This window comes from Lissotriton vulgaris, unplaced genomic scaffold, assembly GCF_964263255.1.
Source record: "Lissotriton vulgaris unplaced genomic scaffold, aLisVul1.2 SCAFFOLD_1523, whole genome shotgun sequence".
Taxonomy (NCBI): domain Eukaryota; kingdom Metazoa; phylum Chordata; class Amphibia; order Caudata; family Salamandridae; genus Lissotriton; species Lissotriton vulgaris.
The window spans coordinates 151,131-164,974 of NW_028244503.1; positions in this window are offsets into that span (position 1 = coordinate 151,131).

The following is a 13,844-nucleotide window of genomic DNA, read 5'->3' on the forward strand; positions in this document are numbered from 1 at the left end:
AGTTATTACTTTTTCAACTAAAATAAGTGTGTTTAAAGTCATTTCTGTGCCTGAAATTGGTCAAAATTGAAGATTTTGACTAAGCAAAACTCTGTAAAAATGGCAATTTTGGTAACTGTGAGGGTTTAAAAAGTGGTTATTCAACATGAGGCCCGATCCATATGACATTTTGAATCATTTTTGGTAGAGTCCAAAAAATCAATTTTCTGATGAAAAACTATGACCCCGGACCAGTCGAACGTTGAAAAAATGGTCAATATTGATGAAATTTTAACATTTAATCTTTTGACTTTAAATGACGGTTGGATGTGAGTTATTACTTTTTCAACTAAAATAAGTGTGTTTAAAGTCATTTTTGTGCCTGAAATTGGTCAAAATTTGAAGATTTTGAGTAAGCAAAACTCTGTAAAAATGGCAATTTTGGTCACTGTGAGGGTTTAAAAAGTTGTTATTCAACATGAGGCTCGATCCAAATGACATTTTGAATCATTTTTGGTAGAGTCCAAAAAATCAATTTTCTGATGAATAACGATAACCCCGGACCAGTCGAACGTTGAAAAAATGGTCAATATTGATTACATTTTAACATTTAATCTTTTGACTTTAAATGACGGTTGGATGTGAGTTATTACTTTTTCAACTAAAATAAGTGTGTTTAAAGTCATTTCTGTGCCTGAAATTGGTCAAAATTGAAGATTTTGAGTAAGCAAAACTCTGTAAAAATGGCAATTTTGGTCACTGTGAGGGTTTAAAAAGTGGTTATTCAACATGAGGCCCGATCCAAATGACATTTTGAACCATTTTTGGTAGAGTCCAAAAAATCCATTTTTTGATGAAAAACGATGACCCCGGACCAGTCGAACGTTGAAAAAATGGTCAATATTGATGAAATTTTAACATTTAATCTTTTGACTTTAAATGACGGTTGTATGTGAGTTATTACTTTTTCAACTAAAATAAGTGTGTTTAAAGTCATTTCTGTGCCTGAAATTGGTCAAAATTGAAGATTTTGAGTAAGCAAAACTCTGTAAAAATGGCAATTTTGGTCACTGTGAGGGTGTAAAAAGTGGTTATTCAACATGAGGCCCGATCCAAATGACATTTTGAATCATTTTTGGTAGAGTCCAAAAAATCAATTTTCTGATGAAAAACTATGACCCCGGACCAGTCGAACGTTGAAAAAATAGTCAATATTGATGAAATTTTAACATTTAATCTTTTGACTTTAAATGACGGTTGGATGTGAGTTATTACTTTTTCAACTAAAATAAGTGTGTTTAAAGTCATTTTTGTGCCTGAAATTGGTCAAAATTTGAAGATTTTGAGTAAGCAAAACTCTGTAAAAATGGCAATTTTGGTCACTGTGAGGGTTTAAAAAGTTGTTATTCAACATGAGGCTCGATCCAAATGACATTTTGAATCATTTTTGGTAGAGTCCAAAAAATCAATTTTCTGATGAAAAACGATGACCCCGGACCAGTCGAACGTTGAAAAAATGGTCAATATTGATGACATTTTAACATTTAATCTTTTGACTTTAAATGACGGTTGGATGTGAGTTATTACTTTTTCAACTAAAATAAGTGTGTTTAAAGTCATTTCTGTGCCTGAAATTGGTCAAAATTGAAGATTTTGAGTAAGCAAAACTCTGTAAAAATGGCAATTTTGGTCACTGTGAGGGTTTAAAAAGTGGTTATTCAACATGAGGCTCGATCCAAATGACATTTTGAATCATTTTTGGTAGAGTCCAAAAAATCAATTTTCTGATGAAAAACGATGACCCCGGACCAGTCGAACGTTGAAAAAATGGTCAATATTGATGAAATTTTAACATTTAATCTTTTGACTTTAAATGACGGTTGTATGTGAGTTATTACTTTTTCAACTAAAATAAGTGTGTTTAAAGTCATTTCTGTGCCTGAAATTGGTCAAAATTGAAGATTTTGAGTAAGCAAAACTCTGTAAAAATGGCAATTTTTGTCACTGTGAGGGTTTAAAAAGTGGTTATTCAACATGAGGCCCGATCCAAATGACATTTTGAATCATTTTTGGTAGAGTCCAAAAAATCAATTTTCTGATGAAAAACGATGACCCCGGACCAGTCGAACGTTGAAAAAATGGTCAATATTGATGAAATTTTAACATTTAATCTTTTGACTTTAAATGACGGTTGGATGTGAGTTATTACTTTTTCAACTAAAATAAGTGTGTTTAAAGTCATTTCTGTGCCTGAAATTGGTCAAAATTGAAGATTTTGACTAAGCAAACTCTGTAAAAATGGCAATTTTGGTAACTGTGAGGGTTTAAAAAGTGGTTATTCAACATGAGGCCCGATCCATATGACATTTTGAATCATTTTTGGTAGAGTCCAAAAAATCAATTTTCTGATGAAAAACTATGACCCCGGACCAGTCGAACGTTGAAAAAATGGTCAATATTGATGAAATTTTAACATTTAATCTTTTGACTTTAAATGACGGTTGGATGTGAGTTATTACTTTTTCAACTAAAATAAGTGTGTTTAAAGTCATTTTTGTGCCTGAAATTGGTCAAAATTTGAAGATTTTGAGTAAGCAAAACTCTGTAAAAATGGCAATTTTGGTCACTGTGAGGGTTTAAAAAGTTGTTATTCAACATGAGGCTCGATCCAAATGACATTTTGAATCATTTTTGGTAGAGTCCAAAAAATCAATTTTCTGATGAAAAACGATAACCCCGGACCAGTCGAACGTTGAAAAAATGGTCAATATTGATGACATTTTAACATTTAATCTTTTGACTTTAAATGACGGTTGGATGTGAGTTATTACTTTTTCAACTAAAATAAGTGTGTTTAAAGTCATTTTTGTGCCTGAAATTGGTCAAAATTTGAAGATTTTGAGTAAGCAAAACTCTGTAAAAATGGCAATTTTGGTCACTGTGAGGGTTTAAAAAGTTGTTATTCAACATGAGGCTCGATCCAAATGACATTTTGAATCATTTTTGGTAGAGTCCAAAAAATCAATTTTCTGATGAAAAACGATAACCCCGGACCAGTCGAACGTTGAAAAAATGGTCAATATTGATGACATTTTAACATTTAATCTTTTGACTTTAAATGACGGTTGGATGTGAGTTATTACTTTTTCAACTAAAATAAGTGTGTTTAAAGTCATTTCTGTGCCTGAAATTGGTCAAAATTGAAGATTTTGAGTAAGCAAAACTCTGTAAAAATGGCAATTTTGGTCACTGTGAGGGTTTAAAAAGTGGTTATTCAACATGAGGCCCGATCCAAATGACATTTTGAACCATTTTTGGTAGAGTCCAAAAAATCCATTTTCTGATGAAAAACGATGACCCCGGACCAGTCGAACGTTGAAAAAATGGTCAATATTGATGAAATTTTAACATTTAATCTTTTGACTTTAAATGACGGTTGGATGTGAGTTATTACTTTTTCAACTAAAATAAGTGTGTTTAAAGTCATTTTTGTGCCGGAAATTGGTCAAAATTTGAAGATTTTGAGTAAGCAAAACTCTGTAAAAATGGCAATTTTGGTCACTGTGAGGGTTTAAAAAGTTGTTATTCAACATGAGGCTCGATCCAAATGACATTTTGAATCCTTTTTGGTAGAGTCCAAAAAATCAATTTTCTGATGAAAAACTATGACCCGGACCAGTCGAACGTTGAAAAAATGGTCAATATTGATGAAATTTTAACATTTAATCTTTTGACTTTAAATGACGGTTGTATGTGAGTTATTACTTTTTCAACTAAAATAAGTGTGTTTAAAGTCATTTCTGTGCCTGAAATTGGTCAAAATTGAAGATTTTGAGTAAGCAAAACTCTGTAAAAATGGCAATTTTGGTCACTGTGAGGGTGTAAAAAGTGGTTATTCAACATGAGGCCCGATCCAAATGACATTTTGAATCATTTTTGGTAGAGTCCAAAAAATCAATTTTCTGATGAAAAACGATGACCCCGGACCAGTCGAACGTTGAAAAAATGGTCAATATTGATGAAATTTTAACATTTAATCTTTTGACTTTAAATGACGGTTGGATGTGAGTTATTACTTTTTCAACTAAAATAAGTGTGTTTAAAGTCATTTCTGTGCCTGAAATTGGTCAAAATTGAAGATTTTGAGTAAGCAAAACTCTGTAAAAATGGCAATTTTGGTAACTGTGAGGGTTTAAAAAGTGGTTATTCAACATGAGGCCCGATCCATATGACATTTTGAATCATTTTTGGTAGAGTCCAAAAAATCAATTTTCTGATGAAAAACTATGACCCCGGACCAGTCGAACGTTGAAAAAATAGTCAATATTGATGAAATTTTAACATTTAATCTTTTGACTTTAAATGACGGTTGGATGTGAGTTATTACTTTTTCAACTAAAATAAGTGTGTTTAAAGTCATTTTTGTGCCTGAAATTGGTCAAAATTTGAAGATTTTGAGTAAGCAAAACTCTGTAAAAATGGCAATTTTGGTCACTGTGAGGGTTTAAAAAGTTGTTATTCAACATGAGGCTCGATCCAAATGACATTTTGAATCATTTTTGGTAGAGTCCAAAAAATCAATTTTCTGATGAAAAACGATGACCCCGGACCAGTCGAACGTTGAAAAAATGGTCAATATTGATGACATTTTAACATTTAATCTTTTGACTTTAAATGACGGTTGGATGTGAGTTATTACTTTTTCAACTAAAATAAGTGTGTTTAAAGTCATTTCTGTGCCTGAAATTGGTCAAAATTGAAGATTTTGAGTAAGCAAAACTCTGTAAAAATGGCAATTTTGGTCACTGTGAGGGTTTAAAAAGTGGTTATTCAACATGAGGCTCGATCCAAATGACATTTTGAATCATTTTTGGTAGAGTCCAAAAAATCAATTTTCTGATGAAAAACGATGACCCCGGACCAGTCGAACGTTGAAAAAATGGTCAATATTGATGAAATTTTAACATTTAATCTTTTGACTTTAAATGACGGTTGGATGTGAGTTATTACTTTTTCAACTAAAATAAGTGTGTTTAAAGTCATTTCTGTGCCTGAAATTGGTCAAAATTGAAGATTTTGAGTAAGCAAAACTCTGTAAAAATGGCAATTTTTGTCACTGTGAGGGTTTAAAAAGTGGTTATTCAACATGAGGCCCGATCCAAATGACATTTTTAATCATTTTTGGTAGAGTCCAAAAAATCAATTTTCTGATGAAAAACGATGACCCCGGACCAGTCGAACGTTGAAAAAATGGTCAATATTGATGAAATTTTAACATTTAATCTTTTGACTTTAAATGACGGTTGGATGTGAGTTATTACTTTTTCAACTAAAATAAGTGTGTTTAAAGTCATTTCTGTGCCTGAAATTGGTCAAAATTGAAGATTTTGACTAAGCAAACTCTGTAAAAATGGCAATTTTGGTAACTGTGAGGGTTTAAAAAGTGGTTATTCAACATGAGGCCCGATCCATATGACATTTTGAATCATTTTTGGTAGAGTCCAAAAAATCAATTTTCTGATGAAAAACTATGACCCCGGACCAGTCGAACGTTGAAAAAATGGTCAATATTGATGAAATTTTAACATTTAATCTTTTGACTTTAAATGACGGTTGGATGTGAGTTATTACTTTTTCAACTAAAATAAGTGTGTTTAAAGTCATTTTTGTGCCTGAAATTGGTCAAAATTTGAAGATTTTGAGTAAGCAAAACTCTGTAAAAATGGCAATTTTGGTCACTGTGAGGGTTTAAAAAGTTGTTATTCAACATGAGGCTCGATCCAAATGACATTTTGAATCATTTTTGGTAGAGTCCAAAAAATCAATTTTCTGATGAAAAACGATAACCCCGGACCAGTCGAACGTTGAAAAAATGGTCAATATTGATGACATTTTAACATTTAATCTTTTGACTTTAAATGACGGTTGGATGTGAGTTATTACTTTTTCAACTAAAATAAGTGTGTTTAAAGTCATTTTTGTGCCTGAAATTGGTCAAAATTTGAAGATTTTGAGTAAGCAAAACTCTGTAAAAATGGCAATTTTGGTCACTGTGAGGGTTTAAAAAGTTGTTATTCAACATGAGGCTCGATCCAAATGACATTTTGAATCATTTTTGGTAGAGTCCAAAAAATCAATTTTCTGATGAAAAACGATAACCCCGGACCAGTCGAACGTTGAAAAAATGGTCAATATTGATGACATTTTAACATTTAATCTTTTGACTTTAAATGACGGTTGGATGTGAGTTATTACTTTTTCAACTAAAATAAGTGTGTTTAAAGTCATTTCTGTGCCTGAAATTGGTCAAAATTGAAGATTTTGAGTAAGCAAAACTCTGTAAAAATGGCAATTTTGGTCACTGTGAGGGTTTAAAAAGTGGTTATTCAACATGAGGCCCGATCCAAATGACATTTTGAACCATTTTTGGTAGAGTCCAAAAAATCCATTTTCTGATGAAAAACGATGACCCCGGACCAGTCGAACGTTGAAAAAATGGTCAATATTGATGAAATTTTAACATTTAATCTTTTGACTTTAAATGACGGTTGGATGTGAGTTATTACTTTTTCAACTAAAATAAGTGTGTTTAAAGTCATTTTTGTGCCGGAAATTGGTCAAAATTTGAAGATTTTGAGTAAGCAAAACTCTGTAAAAATGGCAATTTTGGTCACTGTGAGGGTTTAAAAAGTTGTTATTCAACATGAGGCTCGATCCAAATGACATTTTGAATCATTTTTGGTAGAGTCCAAAAAATCAATTTTCTGATGAAAAACGATAACCCCGGACCAGTCGAACGTTGAAAAAATGGTCAATATTGATGACATTTTAACATTTAATCTTTTGACTTTAAATGAAGGTTGGATGTGAGTTATTACTTTTTCAACTAAAATAAGTGTGTTTAAAGTCATTTTTGTGCCTGAAATTGGTCAAAATTTGAAGATTTTGAGTAAGCAAAACTCTGTAAAAATGGCAATTTTGGTCACTGTGAGGGTTTAAAAAGTTGTTATTCAACATGAGGCCCGATCCAAATGACATTTTTAATCATTTTTGGTAGAGTCCAAAAAATCAATTTTCTGATGAAAAACGATGACCCCGGACCAGTCGAACGTTGAAAAAATGGTCAATATTGATGAAATTTTAACATTTAATCTTTTGACTTTAAATGACGGTTGGATGTGAGTTATTACTTTTTCAACTAAAATAAGTGTGTTTAAAGTCATTTCTGTGCCTGAAATTGGTCAAAATTGAAGATTTTGACTAAGCAAACTCTGTAAAAATGGCAATTTTGGTAACTGTGAGGGTTTAAAAAGTGGTTATTCAACATGAGGCCCGATCCATATGACATTTTGAATCATTTTTGGTAGAGTCCAAAAAATCAATTTTCTGATGAAAAACTATGACCCCGGACCAGTCGAACGTTGAAAAAATGGTCAATATTGATGAAATTTTAACATTTAATCTTTTGACTTTAAATGACGGTTGGATGTGAGTTATTACTTTTTCAACTAAAATAAGTGTGTTTAAAGTCATTTTTGTGCCTGAAATTGGTCAAAATTTGAAGATTTTGAGTAAGCAAAACTCTGTAAAAATGGCAATTTTGGTCACTGTGAGGGTTTAAAAAGTTGTTATTCAACATGAGGCTCGATCCAAATGACATTTTGAATCATTTTTGGTAGAGTCCAAAAAATCAATTTTCTGATGAAAAACGATAACCCCGGACCAGTCGAACGTTGAAAAAATGGTCAATATTGATGACATTTTAACATTTAATCTTTTGACTTTAAATGACGGTTGGATGTGAGTTATTACTTTTTCAACTAAAATAAGTGTGTTTAAAGTCATTTTTGTGCCTGAAATTGGTCAAAATTTGAAGATTTTGAGTAAGCAAAACTCTGTAAAAATGGCAATTTTGGTCACTGTGAGGGTTTAAAAAGTTGTTATTCAACATGAGGCTCGATCCAAATGACATTTTGAATCATTTTTGGTAGAGTCCAAAAAATCAATTTTCTGATGAAAAACGATAACCCCGGACCAGTCGAACGTTGAAAAAATGGTCAATATTGATGACATTTTAACATTTAATCTTTTGACTTTAAATGACGGTTGGATGTGAGTTATTACTTTTTCAACTAAAATAAGTGTGTTTAAAGTCATTTCTGTGCCTGAAATTGGTCAAAATTGAAGATTTTGAGTAAGCAAAACTCTGTAAAAATGGCAATTTTGGTCACTGTGAGGGTTTAAAAAGTGGTTATTCAACATGAGGCCCGATCCAAATGACATTTTGAACCATTTTTGGTAGAGTCCAAAAAATCCATTTTCTGATGAAAAACGATGACCCCGGACCAGTCGAACGTTGAAAAAATGGTCAATATTGATGAAATTTTAACATTTAATCTTTTGACTTTAAATGACGGTTGTATGTGAGTTATTACTTTTTCAACTAAAATAAGTGTGTTTAAAGTCATTTCTGTGCCTGAAATTGGTCAAAATTGAAGATTTTGAGTAAGCAAAACTCTGTAAAAATGGCAATTTTGGTAACTGTGAGGGTTTAAAAAGTGGTTATTCAACATGAGGCCCGATCCATATGACATTTTGAATCATTTTTGGTAGAGTCCAAAAAATCAATTTTCTGATGAAAAACTATGACCCCGGACCAGTCGAACGTTGAAAAAATAGTCAATATTGATGAAATTTTAACATTTAATCTTTTGACTTTAAATGACGGTTGGATGTGAGTTATTACTTTTTCAACTAAAATAAGTGTGTTTAAAGTCATTTTTGTGCCTGAAATTGGTCAAAATTTGAAGATTTTGAGTAAGCAAAACTCTGTAAAAATGGCAATTTTGGTCACTGTGAGGGTTTAAAAAGTTGTTATTCAACATGAGGCTCGATCCAAATGACATTTTGAATCATTTTTGGTAGAGTCCAAAAAATCAATTTTCTGATGAAAAACGATGACCCCGGACCAGTCGAACGTTGAAAAAATGGTCAATATTGATGACATTTTAACATTTAATCTTTTGACTTTAAATGACGGTTGGATGTGAGTTATTACTTTTTCAACTAAAATAAGTGTGTTTAAAGTCATTTCTGTGCCTGAAATTGGTCAAAATTGAAGATTTTGAGTAAGCAAAACTCTGTAAAAATGGCAATTTTGGTCACTGTGAGGGTTTAAAAAGTGGTTATTCAACATGAGGCTCGATCCAAATGACATTTTGAATCATTTTTGGTAGAGTCCAAAAAATCAATTTTCTGATGAAAAACGATGACCCCGGACCAGTCGAACGTTGAAAAAATGGTCAATATTGATGAAATTTTAACATTTAATCTTTTGACTTTAAATGACGGTTGGATGTGAGTTATTACTTTTTCAACTAAAATAAGTGTGTTTAAAGTCATTTCTGTGCCTGAAATTGGTCAAAATTGAAGATTTTGAGTAAGCAAAACTCTGTAAAAATGGCAATTTTTGTCACTGTGAGGGTTTAAAAAGTGGTTATTCAACATGAGGCCCGATCCAAATGACATTTTTAATCATTTTTGGTAGAGTCCAAAAAATCAATTTTCTGATGAAAAACGATGACCCCGGACCAGTCGAACGTTGAAAAAATGGTCAATATTGATGAAATTTTAACATTTAATCTTTTGACTTTAAATGACGGTTGGATGTGAGTTATTACTTTTTCAACTAAAATAAGTGTGTTTAAAGTCATTTCTGTGCCTGAAATTGGTCAAAATTGAAGATTTTGACTAAGCAAACTCTGTAAAAATGGCAATTTTGGTAACTGTGAGGGTTTAAAAAGTGGTTATTCAACATGAGGCCCGATCCATATGACATTTTGAATCATTTTTGGTAGAGTCCAAAAAATCAATTTTCTGATGAAAAACTATGACCCCGGACCAGTCGAACGTTGAAAAAATGGTCAATATTGATGAAATTTTAACATTTAATCTTTTGACTTTAAATGACGGTTGGATGTGAGTTATTACTTTTTCAACTAAAATAAGTGTGTTTAAAGTCATTTTTGTGCCTGAAATTGGTCAAAATTTGAAGATTTTGAGTAAGCAAAACTCTGTAAAAATGGCAATTTTGGTCACTGTGAGGGTTTAAAAAGTTGTTATTCAACATGAGGCTCGATCCAAATGACATTTTGAATCATTTTTGGTAGAGTCCAAAAAATCAATTTTCTGATGAAAAACGATAACCCCGGACCAGTCGAACGTTGAAAAAATGGTCAATATTGATGACATTTTAACATTTAATCTTTTGACTTTAAATGACGGTTGGATGTGAGTTATTACTTTTTCAACTAAAATAAGTGTGTTTAAAGTCATTTTTGTGCCTGAAATTGGTCAAAATTTGAAGATTTTGAGTAAGCAAAACTCTGTAAAAATGGCAATTTTGGTCACTGTGAGGGTTTAAAAAGTTGTTATTCAACATGAGGCTCGATCCAAATGACATTTTGAATCATTTTTGGTAGAGTCCAAAAAATCAATTTTCTGATGAAAAACGATAACCCCGGACCAGTCGAACGTTGAAAAAATGGTCAATATTGATGACATTTTAACATTTAATCTTTTGACTTTAAATGACGGTTGGATGTGAGTTATTACTTTTTCAACTAAAATAAGTGTGTTTAAAGTCATTTCTGTGCCTGAAATTGGTCAAAATTGAAGATTTTGAGTAAGCAAAACTCTGTAAAAATGGCAATTTTGGTCACTGTGAGGGTTTAAAAAGTGGTTATTCAACATGAGGCCCGATCCAAATGACATTTTGAACCATTTTTGGTAGAGTCCAAAAAATCCATTTTCTGATGAAAAACGATGACCCCGGACCAGTCGAACGTTGAAAAAATGGTCAATATTGATGAAATTTTAACATTTAATCTTTTGACTTTAAATGACGGTTGGATGTGAGTTATTACTTTTTCAACTAAAATAAGTGTGTTTAAAGTCATTTTTGTGCCGGAAATTGGTCAAAATTTGAAGATTTTGAGTAAGCAAAACTCTGTAAAAATGGCAATTTTGGTCACTGTGAGGGTTTAAAAAGTTGTTATTCAACATGAGGCTCGATCCAAATGACATTTTGAATCATTTTTGGTAGAGTCCAAAAAATCAATTTTCTGATGAAAAACGATAACCCCGGACCAGTCGAACGTTGAAAAAATGGTCAATATTGATGACATTTTAACATTTAATCTTTTGACTTTAAATGAAGGTTGGATGTGAGTTATTACTTTTTCAACTAAAATAAGTGTGTTTAAAGTCATTTTTGTGCCTGAAATTGGTCAAAATTTGAAGATTTTGAGTAAGCAAAACTCTGTAAAAATGGCAATTTTGGTCACTGTGAGGGTTTAAAAAGTTGTTATTCAACATGAGGCTCGATCCAAATGACATTTTGAATCATTTTTGGTAGAGTCCAAAAAATCAATTTTCTGATGAAAAACGATAACCCCGGACCAGTCGAACGTTGAAAAAATGGTCAATATTGATGAAATTTTAACATTTAATCTTTTGACTTTAAATGACGGTTGGATGTGAGTTATTACTTTTTCAACTAAAATAAGTGTGTTTAAAGTCATTTCTGTGCCTGAAATTGGTCAAAATTGAAGATTTTGAGTAAGCAAAACTCTGTAAAAATGGCAATTTTGGTCACTGTGAGGGTTTAAAAAGTGGTTATTCAACATGAGGCCCGATCCAAATGACATTTTGAACCATTTTTGGTAGAGTCCAAAAAATCCATTTTCTGATGAAAAACGATGACCCCGGACCAGTCGAACGTTGAAAAAATGGTCAATATTGATGAAATTTTAACATTTAATCTTTTGACTTTAAATGACGGTTGTATGTGAGTTATTACTTTTTCAACTAAAATAAGTGTGTTTAAAGTCATTTCTGTGCCTGAAATTGGTCAAAATTGAAGATTTTGAGTAAGCAAAACTCTGTAAAAATGGCAATTTTGGTAACTGTGAGGGTTTAAAAAGTGGTTATTCAACATGAGGCCCGATCCATATGACATTTTGAATCATTTTTGGTAGAGTCCAAAAAATCAATTTTCTGATGAAAAACTATGACCCCGGACCAGTCGAACGTTGAAAAAATAGTCAATATTGATGAAATTTTAACATTTAATCTTTTGACTTTAAATGACGGTTGGATGTGAGTTATTACTTTTTCAACTAAAATAAGTGTGTTTAAAGTCATTTTTGTGCCTGAAATTGGTCAAAATTTGAAGATTTTGAGTAAGCAAAACTCTGTAAAAATGGCAATTTTGGTCACTGTGAGGGTTTAAAAAGTTGTTATTCAACATGAGGCTCGATCCAAATGACATTTTGAATCATTTTTGGTAGAGTCCAAAAAATCAATTTTCTGATGAAAAACGATGACCCCGGACCAGTCGAACGTTGAAAAAATGGTCAATATTGATGACATTTTAACATTTAATCTTTTGACTTTAAATGACGGTTGGATGTGAGTTATTACTTTTTCAACTAAAATAAGTGTGTTTAAAGTCATTTCTGTGCCTGAAATTGGTCAAAATTGAAGATTTTGAGTAAGCAAAACTCTGTAAAAATGGCAATTTTGGTCACTGTGAGGGTTTAAAAAGTGGTTATTCAACATGAGGCTCGATCCAAATGACATTTTGAATCATTTTTGGTAGAGTCCAAAAAATCAATTTTCTGATGAAAAACGATGACCCCGGACCAGTCGAACGTTGAAAAAATGGTCAATATTGATGAAATGTTAACATTTAATCTTTTGACTTTAAATGACGGTTGGATGTGAGTTATTACTTTTTCAACTAAAATAAGTGTGTTTAAAGTCATTTCTGTGCCTGAAATTGGTCAAAATTGAAGATTTTGACTAAGCAAAACTCTGTAAAAATGGCAATTTTGGTAACTGTGAGGGTTTAAAAAGTGGTTATTCAACATGAGGCCCGATCCATATGACATTTTGAATCATTTTTGGTAGAGTCCAAAAAATCAATTTTCTGATGAAAAACGATAACCCCGGACCAGTCGAACGTTGAAAAAATGGTCAATATTGATGACATTTTAACATTTAATCTTTTGACTTTAAATGACGGTTGGATGTGAGTTATTACTTTTTCAACTAAAATAAGTGTGTTTAAAGTCATTTTTGTGCCTGAAATTGGTCAAAATTTGAAGATTTTGAGTAAGCAAAACTCTGTAAAAATGGCAATTTCGGTCACTGTGAGGGTTTAAAAAGTTGTTATTCAACATGAGGCTCGATCCAAATGACATTTTGAATCATTTTTGGTAGAGTCCAAAAAATCAATTTTCTGATGAAAAACGATAACCCCGGACCAGTCGAACGTTGAAAAAATGGTCAATATTGATGAAATTTTAACATTTAATCTTTTGACTTTAAATGACGGTTGGATGTGAGTTATTACTTTTTCAACTAAAATAAGTGTGTTTAAAGTCATTTCTGTGCCTGAAATTGGTCAAAATTGAAGATTTTGAGTAAGCAAAACTCTGTAAAAATGGCAATTTTGGTCACTGTGAGGGTTTAAAAAGTGGTTATTCAACATGAGGCCCGATCCAAATGACATTTTGAACCATTTTTGGTAGAGTCCAAAAAATCCATTTTCTGATGAAAAACGATGACCCCGGACCAGTCGAACGTTGAAAAAATGGTCAATATTGATGAAATTTTAACATTTAATCTTTTGACTTTAAATGACGGTTGTATGTGAGTTATTACTTTTTCAACTAAAATAAGTGTGTTTAAAGTCATTTCTGTGCCTGAAATTGGTCAAAATTGAAGATTTTGAGTAAGCAAAACTCTGTAAAAATGGCAATTTTGGTAACTGTGAGGGTTTAAAAAGTGGTTATTCAACA